Below are 14249 nucleotides of genomic sequence, written 5' to 3' on the forward strand. Positions count from 1 at the left end.
ATAATTACAAGAGGTTCAACAGGGAACAAAACATATTTGCGACAAAATACTCATGTGGTTGAAAAACCAGTTAATCAACAAAAACAAAAAATAACCATATTCTCCACAACTTCCACTAGCCTCCTCCACAGCCACATCAAGCTGAACATCAGTAAACACAAAAAACTTCTATCAGAAAACTTCTATCAACAACAAAACATCAGTGCTGGCCTCAATCTATATCAGCAACATGAAGGCTGGTCCAGAGCAAGGAAGCCTTCTCTTCAAAAACTCTCCTCATGTCGTTATGATCTCCAGACAAAAGACTGGTGCCTGTTTTCATACGCACAGCACAATCATTCGGCTACAACATAAACATAAACAACTTCATGTTATTGGGGCTAAAACAAATGTTATTAATTGGAAAAATAGCACAAACAAACAGTCACATGTACATATGTTAAGAATTACTTACATATCCACTGTGATTGGGGCTAAACCCAGCTCCCATCTCAAGCCAATTCAGCACCCAAACCGCTGAATCATGACTGCAGTCAAACCAGGAGGAATTAATTAGACAAAGTAGACAAACAGTTGCTGGATTTCTATATAATCCATTAATTATTGTTACATATACCAGCTCCCAGTGTTGGGGATTCCCCTTGCTTCCTTCAGCTGCCATGAATGGAAATCTGACATTTTTCGGAAGAAATCCATTTCAACATATCTGCCTGATGTACTCATCATTTGCATAAGTGTATCACACTGCCAACATAACCAGAAAAACATTAAATTTGAAGGTGAATAAATAATGCAAGTAAGATATTGAAGTTAGACAAGTAATTACCATTGTTCGCATGCTTGCACATCTAATGGGTACATCATCCACATTGAGATGGGAATCAAAGTAACAGATAGCATAATCCACAATAGAAATTACCATCAAATACCAATGACCAGACTCACTCTTCATAGGAACATAAATCTACACATGATTGAAATATGTTAATTGGTAACCACAATGAGTTTTCATCCCCCTTCCAATTATATCAATACTTACAAAGCTTAGTGTGTTCCATGGAGACATGAAAGGGATGAAGTAAGCCCTAGCAAGCTTTTCAATAGAAACACCCTTGTAAACATCATCCTAATAAAAGCACAAAAATGCAACAACTTAAATAAAAATGCTCCATTGAAAATTTTCAGAATAATTTAAAAAGAGGATATGAAATTAAATTAACACTTACCACAAAAGATGGTGGAATGCACCATATAGTATCGTTCAGAAGATAGCTCTGTTCCCGCGCTATCTTTACAGCAATCAAATTGAAAATCTAAATGCAAACAAACAAAAAGACAAATACATAAGAACAGTCTTAAATGCAAGCAACAACAATCTAATCAATAAACCACCTTATCTGTAATTTGTTGACCAGGCACCAAGCAATCAAAATCCTTTCTCCTTGCTTCATGTGAATCCATGCTTAGTACAACCTCTCTGTTACACAGCAGCGCAAAACATTACGTATCTAAACAGGATCAGGATTGTAACAGATTGCAAATAAATAATAAGGATCAACTTACTCCGGGTCTTGGTCCTTGTGGAATAAATACACAGCAGCTTGAGCTTCAAAATGACCCCAGTCAAACTCCGATGGGATGTTAAACTTTAAATTGGCAGACTGCCATCATAAATAATAAGTTAGATATGACATAAAAGTTTAACATTTCACACCAAATAACACTGTTATTCAGCACTTTATACTGTTACAATTACCTTGGGAAAAATGGGAGCAGGTGAGGGCCGAATGTATAGTCTAGCTTGCGTCACCGGGTTAATGACCTTAGAGGCAGGGAGAGTAGTTAGGAAACTGCTTGGAGGCTTTTTGGCAGACGACGGGGAACGAAATAGCTTCTGCTTTGTTTCTTCAACATCTTTCCTCACAAAGGCTCCAATAACTCCCTACAACATTGCAGATTCAATGTCAAACACAAACACTAAAGCTTGAGGTCATTAGAAATACAAATTATTAAGGGTGAGGTCATTAGAAATAAAAATATAAACCTCCACAGATGTAGCACTCCGAAAGCTTTTTTGCAACCACGGTGTAAGAAAGGGTGTGTTCTTTGTGTTCTTTGGTGTTTCTGGAGTGCACAGATTTTCAGCCCTAGCAGCAACAGCAACATCACTCACTTGGGTTTGGATAGCAGCAGATGAACCTTCATCAGTCTCCAAATCAGCTCCATCAAAATCAACATTCAATATGTCATTTTCCATGATCTCAGCTACAACTCTTGTCCTCATCCTTTTGTTGTTACCAGCAGAACTTGAAGTGCGTTTAGACCTAATACCAGCACCAGATGCACTTTTCCCCTTTGATTGACTACAACCTTTAGGCTCTGACGCAGTGACTTTAGCTTTCATAACAGCAGAAGATGCAGACCCTTTAGATTGACTAACAAATTTGTGATGTGCTGTAGTTACATCTGGTTTCTCAACCATGCTCAAATACTTCTCTACCCTCCCCATATTAGCTTGCATCCCAGCCTGAATAGTTTGAAATTCCTCTAGCCGAGCATCTACACTTTCAAACTTCAGCAACGCAGCTTTCACCGACCCAGCAAGACTAATTACAGCAGTGTTAATCTGTTTAACATCACTGCAAAGTGCTGTTGGATCAAAATGCTCAACCACCCTAGCCTCCACATGTACAATGTCTGTCATAGTATCTAAGCTGAAGATTAAATACATTAGAGGAAGTTAGAAACTTAGTTCTTGGATCATTTCTGGAATATCTCATTATTAATAAGAATATTTCGAAACTCACATTACATTAAATTGTATAGGTAAGAAATAAGGTAAGAAATCATGTTCAGGCTGATTAATGGTTGAAGACAAGAAATAAGGTATGAAAAATAATGCTAAATAACTATATCTAACAAATTTTAAAACAATGTTATTTTTTTTAAAAGATCTAATGTTAATATGATGGAAGAGAAAAAGAGAAAAACTCAGGTTACAAAGATAGTTAAAATCAAACAAAATGATGTGCAACAAGTTCAAATCAAAATGATGTTAGGCAAGAAGACTAACTCAACTAACCTTCCTTCCCCTCCGTCCAATGGAGTATTCAGGCTTGGTTCATCCTCGGCAAACTTCCCAGGTTCAGATCCAGATCCACCCATGATGACTTACACGAAAAAAGAGTTACGGTTAACCAAATTCAAAAACAGGTTCAACAAGACTAAAAAGTAAGAGAAGGGAAGAGAACTAGTAGGGTTGGTAAGGGTAAGAGTATCTTACTTCAGAGGATTGTGATTGTGATAGGGTGGGTGTTGAAAATCCCAATTTAATAGTAATATATAGTCACTTTGTCACTTTGTTGGGTTTGGGTTTACAAGTAGTCACCAATCAGGCCCATTAGTCAGTCAATTTCACTTCAACTAGATAATTAGAATAGAAAATAACTAGAATTTTCCAAGTAAGACCGTGGGACCCCACAATCAGAAACACAAAACCACTTCCATTTCCATTTCTATCAATGCTCAGAACTCAACTCAGGACCCACAATCCAATCCAGACTCATTGAAGATTATCATTTATCAAATTTAACATTACTTTAAATTAAACAGACATGCCTTCCAAACATAAACAACTTAAATTATATTACACATCACACATTACATTACAATAACACTTGGATCCAACACAATACACAGACATACATAATTAAAAAAAATACATTTAATGTCAAAATTACAAAACAACAAAACTAGGAAAGCAGCACATATGATGTCAGCATCATGCCAAGGAAAATACCAAACAAAATACAACACATGGAATCCCACAAAAAACTTCTTGGTTGAGCATTTGAAATTCGAAGACCTTGATTTTCAGAGGATGACTCTCTCAGAGGCTCATCTAAGCCTCCACAGGCAGCAAGTGTGGGGGCAAAGTGTAAATCCCCCTCCCAGTGAACATGTTCAACTGGCCTTGGTCCTCTATAAGGAAAATTCCTCACACCTCCCTCAGCCAAAAAACGCATCCACGCGCTAGCAGCATCCTCGCAAGTGGGGTATTTTTTAAAATCTGCATTAGGGAATCCATAAACCCGCCGGTTGCAATCATGCCAATTTGCGTATATCCCAGGCTCTCTACCAACAAAAACAACATATTTACCCATTGTTGCCTCAAGAGGTGGTGGTCGTACCCTATTTCGTCTTTGCATTTTTTTAAACTGGTGGTTTGGATGTATCACTACCTTGGCTGTATAAATAAATAAAATTGTGTATTATTATTACTCAAACGACTCGATAACTATGCAAGCTGCAAAAGCTGCAACAGGGTACAGAGACAGAGTAGGCTTTAAACCTACCTCTGTCATCTGTGGTATTTCAGAGTTCAAAAGAAAGAAGAAGGGGACTTCACGTGCTATGTTAGCTGAACACGCAACATGCGTGGCAGCAGAAAAGAAGCTGAGAGAGAAAGAGAAAGAAAGGGGTCAGGGAAGGAAGAGGACAAACCCAGTACAGTACAACATATTATTATGTAGGTAATACTCCCTCCGGTCCTATTTATAAGCATGAAAGAGAAGAAAAATCTTGGTCCTTTTTATAAGAACCAAATGAAAGTTTGAGCTATATTAATTTTTTTTTCCAATGATGCCCTTATTAATTCTAACTTGTAAAATGTGCCTCATTAATTATTCTCTCTCTTTCCCACTTTCCAATACTAATAACAAAGGGTAATTTTGGAAGTTTATTTTGATTCAAGACAAATTTAATGCATTTTATCTAGTTTAACTACATTTCTTAAACTATGTGATTTTTTTTTTGCTGCTTATAAATAGGACCGGAGGGAGTAATATTTTAAAAGTTAATAATAGTAGTTAATAGTTATTTAATTATTTTTCAAAAATATTGAATTTTTAATTATTAAAGAAATTAATAGTGCAATTTAAATATCTTCTGTAAAGAATTTTTTTTAAATATACAACTATAATTTATAAATATTTTTTCTTTTAATTTAATATTTTTTTCTGGTCAATTAATAATAAATATTTATTATTTTTTTCAAATTATCATTTCTTTTTTATTTATTAAAATTTTTAATATTCATTCTTTATTTAAATTTAAATTAATTAATACTTTATTTTAAATAAATAATAGTTTTTCTCTGGTCAATTAAAAATAAATTAGTTTGTTTAGTTTATAAGTAGTTTTCAGGCCCTGACCGTAAAAAAAAAAACATGTAGTTTTATGGCCCAGGATGATTCGGGGAAAAAACTAAGTGGGCCAAACAAAAAACAACAGGACAAACAAAAAACGAGCAAGTGAGAGAAAAAAATTCATGCCAACGGCCCACTAACCTCACCGGACAAAAACACAACACTTCGTCGATCCCAGCACACCCAGCAATCCCAAAATCAGATTCACCTCCTTAATAATTGATTTTGATTTTCGCATGATGATTAGGGAACGATGATTAGCCCATAAACACCCTAAGTTCAAATTCAACAAAGAACAATTGTTAGTATGCATTCAATCAATCAGATCAAATCAATTATAAAATGCTTACATGAGTCACTCAATCCCCAAATCAATACCCAGAAAATTCTTCAAATAACAGTGATTCAATTCCAGAGACAACAACAAATCAGCTGATGTATCCTAAACCCCAAATCAACGTAATGAAAATCCCAAATTTATACCACAAAAAAAACCTAATTTGGAAACTGCAAAACAAACAACAAATTAATTTAACCCAAATCACCATTCTCAGAAAACAATTTCCAAATTCCCAAATTGTCCAGCCCGCAAACCCTAATTTGTAAAATCATCCAAAATCCCTAAATCAATTTAACCATTTTCCTCAAAATTTTTCAAAATCCCAGGAATTCAACCCAGAAATCCCCATATATCAACCCACAAAGCAAAAGTAGAGGGGAATCGAACAATTACGTGGGAGAAAGAAGAATATGTCCAGAATCGAAGATATGAGGACATGAACAGCAAGATCCAAAGCCACACCCAGCCTCGATCGAGGATAACAAATCCACACCCAGATCGGAAAAACCCACGACAAGGACAATGATGGAAGGTTTCCATCGATATCTGGGTGTGGGTTTCAAACGATGGGCAATGTCGGTTTCGAAGGGGGAGGTGGGTTTCAAAGGGAAAGGTGGGTTTCGAAGGGGGGAGGTGGGTTTCAAAGGGAAAGGTGGGTTTCGAAGGGGGAGGTTGGGGACAGAGAAGATTGGAGTGGGAGACGGAGAAGGATGGAGGGTTCTGGAGACGGAGAAGATTGGAGTGTTCGATGGTGGGTGTGGGGGTGGCTAGGAACCCTAGATGAACATTCTGGATCTGGATTGGTTTCTTTGTGTGTGGAGTTGGAGAGGATAATATGAATTGGTTTAATTGAATTGAATGGGTAGATAGGGTAAGTTGGGTAGATCTGATTAACATTAATGTGGTTAAAATATTTTTTACATTATTTCATTTTTTAAAACTTATTTACCTTACTTATTTACCACATTAGTTACCATATGAGTTAGTGTTAGTTAAACCATAATTATATTATAAGTATTTACTTAATATATTTACTTAATTATTTAGATTTTTAAAATTTAAAAATATAAAAAATCAAAAAAACCTGAAGTAACAGGTCAAAAGGGGGATGTGCAACCATACACAAGTTTTTACTTGTGTATGTTAAATTTTTCCCTAGCCTATGTGTTATTAAGCCTAAATTGAAAGATACTCCCTCCGTTCCTGATCTTTTGTTGTTTTAAGTTTTGGTCTAAATTCCAAAACATTTGTTGTTTTACAAACCCAATGCATTTTTTCTCAATTTATTCCATGTATACCCTCATTTAATACTATATCTCTCACCTACCACCTTTTATTTTCACCAATCAAAATCATAACAAGTTTTTTAACCAATAATTACTATTCTCTCTCTTCACTCTAACTCAACATTAAATAAGGGTGTTTATGTCAACAAATATTTCAATGATTGCACTCTTAAACAATGTGCATAACCTTAAACAACAAAAGATCAGGAACGGAGGGAGTAATCTACTATAGCAATAGATAACAAATGCTTGGTACTGTACATCATTTCGATATCAACATTTATGAAGAGGAAGAGAAGATAAATATGTGATAAATGATGATATACCATATTCATTCCTAATAATAAAATCTCATTATGACGCGTATTAAAAAACACATTTATATGCTTTAGAAAAAAGGAAGGTTGTGATCCCCACATAGATGATTTGACACTCCAAGAATGACTCTCACTCAACCCCCTTCTTTACATGACAAGTGTCACACTCCTATTCATTTGGATCAAAACATTACAATTTCATTTTCATTTGCATTATGTATGAAGCCCATATATTTAAAACTCTCTATTTTCCTTCCATAATTTAAGCACTGAACTCGAATTTGAAAAATATTAATAAATAAAAAATGTTACACATTAATTTCAATGACTACTGTATTCAATTGTTTCCATCTTTGAGAAACAATTTTCATTTCGAAATTTATACTATAATGTGTATTTCAAATTCGAAATTGACCCTCACTCATTAATTGGTTTCTCTGTTGGCATTGGTTGATTAATCAGTACTTGATGGTCGTTTTTTCTAAAACTCTGCAATTTATGATTGGTTTTGAAACTCCCTATTTTCCTTCCAAATTTTAAGCAATCTACTTGATTAGCAAAATAAGTAATAATTAAATAACGTTACAGATTAAATTAGGAGAAGCATCATTTCATCAAATATTCAACCATTAACGGTTAAAATTATTTAAATCAAAATCTTATGTAGATATTTATTTTTATAATCAAATTAATATTTTTAAGTATTTTTTTTAAAAAAATTGAGTGTACCTATTCATGGTTAAAATTTTTATTTGAGTTTTGTATGGAGACCCATTATTGAAAGATTTTTTTTGTTACAATTTTGAAAACATTTTGAATGCTTAAATGAATTTGAAATTAACCCCCTTCATTAATGAATTTCTTCGTTGGTATTGAGCAGCATTGATTCCTTTTATTTGTTTGATTTATTTAAAAAAACGGGTATTTTGAATGAAAAAGACAAATTAAAATGGGTAGAATTTAAAACAAACAACTATGGAATACAAACATGATTCATAAAACCGCAAATCAAAGCAATAAAGTATTGATTTGCATTTATTTATTTGATTTAATTCTCTTAAATAAAAACCGCAAATTTAATTGGAAAAGTCAGATTAGCATTGATTCTATTTACTACTATCCAAATTTGAGCATATATTCGAATGAAATCAAATTTGCATTTATTCATCTTATTCAATTCAAATTCAAATAATTTTGGTTTTCTAATAGGAATCATCACCTTTTATCATCATTGTGAGCCCCACCTAGCTGATTACTATATCAATCACCTAATGTTATTATTCAACTTCATCAGTCCTTCCATTTTTCACCAACTATTAGCTTTGAAATATACATTGTTCTAATGGCAATTGACGATTTCGCCACCCTCGTTGCCTCGAAGGAGAACTTGACTATTGTTGCATAGGTGAACCATTTATCGCTTAATCCGAGCTTATATGGCTCGAAGCTTCCATTTTCCATGGACATGATTCTTATGGATGATAAGGTATATTACTTTTTCACATAATCACCATGTTTTAAGTTTTTTTTTAATGGTTGGTAAATCTCTTATGTTATCTGTTTATTGAATTCCAGGGTTGTAAGATTCACGCTTCGGTTAGAAAGACTCTTATATACCGATTTCAATCTTTGCTAAGTGAATGACGTGTATATCAGATTTTGTTTTTTGGTGTTGGTGAAAGCGGTCGTGATTTCCGTCCAACCTCACATCCATTCAAGATCAACTTTGATATTCATACTTCTGTGCGATTGGTTCCCAACAAGGCTATCAACTTAAGTCCTTACAATTTTGTGCTACTCTCTGATATAATGTTTAAGGACATTGATGCGTCTTTTCTTATAGGTATATACTATTTTCAAATATTTTTGGTTTTAAATTACTGTTCTAAAAGTTGGATTAATATTTTTCTGATTTAGCATATGTGATTGGAATTCTCACCAGTGCAACTGGTGAGCAAGAATGAGAAGGATGGGGAAAAGCAAAAGAGAATTACTATTCAACTTGACCAAGATGGGTACACTTAATGTTTAATGCTTATTCACATTTAATCCATCTTTATTATTATGAAATCGGTTTAATATTTTACCATTTTTTTGAATAGGGTTCGGGTTGAATGCGTCTTTTTTGGCAAGTATGTTGCTGAAGTCATAGGTTATCTTGCACCAGGAGATGCAACAAATGTTGTTGTGGTTGTGCAATGTGCAAAGATCAAGCCCTTTAAATGTATTTAAAAGTTTGATCTGGTGTCGAATAATCAAAATATAGTTGGTGGTGTTCTTTTCCTTAATCCTATTTTTTAACAGGTAAGACAAGTGTCCAAAATGTTTATGGGGCTACAAGGGTTTTTTTTATCCTCTCACACAAGAAGCTGCCCCTTTCCGAGCTCGGTGAGTTTTATTCTGATTTTTAAATCTCTTTCATTTTTTTTATTCATATCAAATTAGTTCAATCGGCTATCTTCCAGATTCTTGAAATCAATAGATACTGTTGCACATGTGATTAGGCCGCTGCAGGACTCGACAAAAAATCTACCCCTGAAGATGATTTCCTAAAATATAGTGATGGAAAAACCAGTAAGCAACTTAAAGATCTTGATGAGGTATACTCTTGACTTTACAATTCAATAATAATTTATATTCCATATTTAGTTACAACATATATTACACGTTTTTATCTTCGAATTTAATTTTGCATAAGTCATATTGTGTTGTTCTTGGTATTGTTAAGTATATTGCAAAGGGTATGGATTGGTGTTACCCTGCGTGCAAATGTAGTAAGAAGGTATATCTTGCTGACGGAATGTATTTATGTGAGCCTTGTAATCGTCACGCTGTTTCTCCAGCTCACAAGTTAGACTACAACTTCGTGTGATGGATTCAAAAGATACTGCTACCTTTGTCATTTTTTATCAGGAGGCTACTGCACTTCTAGGCATATCCTGTGCAGATCTGCTTGAAACTAATGTACGTATATTTTTGGTAGCGTATGATTCAATTTATAATTTATGTGTATATTATTAACAAGTTTTAAATATTTTTTTCCACAATTGCAGGGTTCTGATCCTTTAACAATTCCCACGGAAATTCTGAATTTGATTGACAGAACCTTTTTATTCAAGATTGAAGTTGCAAATAGTTTTCATTCTAAGTTTGAGAAATCATACTGTGTCAAAAAACTTTGTGCTGATCAAAAAATTATTAATCAATTCAGAGCGGCAATGACCTTCCTGCCTATAATTAGGTTACCTTAATATGACATTGGTATGCTAAACAACGTTTTCTATTTCACATTTTTAAGTTGGTCTATTCACATATATTCTTGAACCTATTCTCTGTTGTACAGCTATTATACAAATATATCTACAAAATAAACTAAATCGCCGTGCAACGCACGGGTAAAAAACACTAGTATTAATGAGGTTAACAAGTGTATTGGTTTTAAAGAAATTAATATAATCATTCATATATATTTTCTCTTAATTAACATATTTGATAGTGTTGAGAGGATTAATTACTAGTGTTAATCAAAACATTAGAATCACAAAAGTTTAATAGATGTCACGGTATATATGGAAACGACTAATAAATGTTTCTAAGATTTAGTAAAGGTTTTATATAATGGAACACTAAATTTCTTAAGGGATCTTATAATTAGGAACATAATGAGTATACTTTAGAGTGTCTGGAAGAAACATATAAAAAAGTGTAGATATCGTTTCACCCACTACCAATAATAGACAATAAACTTCTTTGCGTTCATCTTATAGCATATGTGCGTGCGTTCTATTTCGCTCTTATTTAGCTTCTATTATTCATAACTATCTTCATTTGGTTTCTACGTTTGATTTTGTTGACTTAATTTTTGTTCGTAGAACTGATAGTTCTATGGCGGGTGTATTGATTATGTATTTTGGGTTACTTTATTTGGACTAAATAAGGTTTTGAGAGACTTGTTTGCTTGATCCAACTTGATGTATTGACCTACTCACCTTTTGTTTTTGTTTAATGAATTAAATTAGTTTAAAAACATTTTTTTAAACACAACATATTATTGAATAACTAAAAGGATTCTATGAGAACAACTCTCTCATCGTAAGGCTATGTGTACAAATAACCCCCAAACCAAAACCGCCCATGTAGACCCAAACTTAACCAAGGAAATGAACCTTACTAAGAAAAACCCAGTGGGAAAAAACCTAGTAAGGAAATAGAGTACTCAAACCTAAAGCAGGTCAACAGCAGCATAACTTTAGTCCCAACCCATGTCTCAAAAAGCCCATAACACCCTACAATGCCTTCACATTTATCTATTATATCAAACAAACTTCATGGGAAACAATTTTGTACCAGAAGCAGAGTTTAGGAAAATATTGGCTTAATAACATTTTTGATCCCCAACTTTATCCTTTCTGCGAAAATCATCTTCCAACTAAGAAATTAGCACAAAGAATCCCCGAAGTTATCCTCTGTTAACACATTTGGTCCCTTTAGTATTTTCCATCCAAAAACTAACGGTCTGAGACTTTGAGGGGATTAAAAGTGCAATTAAGTGGACCAAATGGAAAATTGGGGGACCAAAAGTGCAGGTCATGATGGTGAGGAAGTTGACTTAATTGCACTTTTGGTCCCTTAAACCCATTAGATTTTGGATGGAAAATACTAAAGGGATCAAATGTATTAACGAAGGGTAACTTCAGGATGCTTTTTGCTAATTTCTTCGTTGGGGGACAAATTTTGCAGAAAATGGCAGAATTGGGGGACCAAAAGTGCAATTAAGCCAAAAACATTCTATATAAAAAAGTTCATCTGAATTTGTCTTATGGCATAATTGCTTATAAATTAATTGTGATAACTTATGTAAATAGCTCACGACTTATATATATATATATAAAGTTATTTAGCTTATTTTAATAAATTGCTCATATTAGCTCATATTTTGAGCTCAATTAATAAACTTCTTAAGATAGCTTATGGATGAATCTATCTATTTTTTTTCTAAATCGGGAAACTAACAACAAAAGAAAGACTAAAAAATTGCAAAACAATCCCTTAGGATGAGGATCTCTAACTCCGAAGGCGGTGTCTCCAAAAATCACATGTACATGGCTAGAGAAGACACACCCTTTCTTGCTAACCAGTCTGCCGGTTGATAACAATCCATGCTGATAGCATAGAGGGATATTTTCCACCGTCAACCCATCATCTCTCGAATTTCATCAAGAATGGGAAAGACTTGACGAATATCATCATCTTCTAAAGCATGCAACAGCTCATAACAATCAACATTGCAGACCACATCTCACAATCCCCTCTCCCACGCAAACTGCATGCCAATTCTCAAAGCTCTAGCCTCTGACAACAGCACACTCCCTGCATCCTTGAAGCTGTAGAAACCGCAAACTCACTGCCCTTGGTAATCACAGATTATTGGATTAATCCACAAGACCCCATGTGTTTAGTCACCGGATTGAAGCTTCGGTCAACGCAGAGGCTGACCTTCCCTTCCTGGGGCGGCTACCAAAAGCGAGCCATCCAAGACCCATCATCTCCTCCATCGTTCCCATCCATAAAATTCACAATTTCATCATGCTCATAACACAGACGACGCCATGCTTCTTGAATGGTCTAAGAGGCCTCTTAAAAAACCATATGATTCTGCCATTTTCAAATTCCACACAAGTAGGTGACAAAGCGAGTTATATTCCTTCCATGCGCTTGTCTTCTCACCTAATCCCCACATTTATTCGAAAGAAAACCCAACCATGCCAGGGCTCCCACCGTCAAACAAATATCCCTCGAATGAGGGCAGTCCCTCAGGCAGTGGAGGGCATCCTCATCCGCTGCATAACAATGGGTACAGTTAGGTGAAATTGCTATATTGCATCTGAACATATACCAATTCGTTTGCATAAAGTTATGCATCACAAGCCAAAGAAACAGTTGAATCCACTCTAGAATCTTTAACCACCAAAGCCCACGCTCCGTCTGCAAAACAACTTGTTGTTGTCGGTTTTGGAGTCAGGCATAACCATCCTTCACAAAATAACAATTGTTCTCACTATTCCCCCAAAACCGATAAGTCCCGGGGGTTGAGAACAATGAGAGGGTTAATTCGCTTCAATTGATGGAGGAAATCATAATTACATTATATATATATAGGGGCTATCAAGTGAGAGTAATGTTTATTATGAGAGATGAGAGTATCAAATCGTGACCATTAAATTATACATCGATGATTGAGATGTAATGTTATTTAATGATCACTTGACTTTGTTAAAAAGTCATGTGACTTTATGTTTTAATCTTGATCATCTTGTTAAATTTAATGGTCACGATTTGATGTTGTCATCTCTCACAATAAAAATTGTTCTCACTTGATAAAATCAATGCAGTAGTAAATTCCGCCGTGCAATAGACATGTTTCAATTTAAGAATTTTTGTTTACTTTGCTCATCACTTCTGACTCTTCTATTTCATCTGTTAATTATTATATTTTTAAAAATAAATGTATATTAGAGAAAGACAAAAGCAAACATAGAAAAACAGAGAAAAACAGAGTGAGCACTAGTCAGGAGCAACTTGACTAGAGTAGTCTAAGGCAAAACTCCAGTATTAGACATCCTAGCGGAAGTGCAGCACTAGAACCCTTCAAAAACCCTCTAATTTGCCCAGCCAAGCTTCCCCCTATTCAGTTCCAAACACACAAGCAATTGTAGAGAAGCACCATCCTTCAGTTCAGTCACGAAAACACAGAAAGTCAGAAACAGATGGGAAAGATACTTTAAACCATCAGGACGGCGGGAATAAGTTGAGATTGCCATTCATACATGGAATAGTGAAAATCATTTACCCTTCCAGATAGCCATTGCCACACCTTGAGTTGTGCCTTATCGAGAATTGCATCCTCTTGCAGCAACCCTCCATTGAAAATGATCCAATTCCTATGTTCCCACAATTAGGGTGGAGTTAAGTAACTTTCCTCGGCCATTTAGCCAACCCATATTAGTTTAGTTGAAAAAATTAATTTTTATGGTTATTTTAAGTGTTTTTTTTTTAATAAGATTACTTTTAAGTTTAATTGATACGTATTGTCGGTGTA

This window comes from Lotus japonicus, chromosome 5, assembly GCF_012489685.1.
Source record: "Lotus japonicus ecotype B-129 chromosome 5, LjGifu_v1.2".
NCBI classification, from domain to species: domain Eukaryota; kingdom Viridiplantae; phylum Streptophyta; class Magnoliopsida; order Fabales; family Fabaceae; genus Lotus; species Lotus japonicus.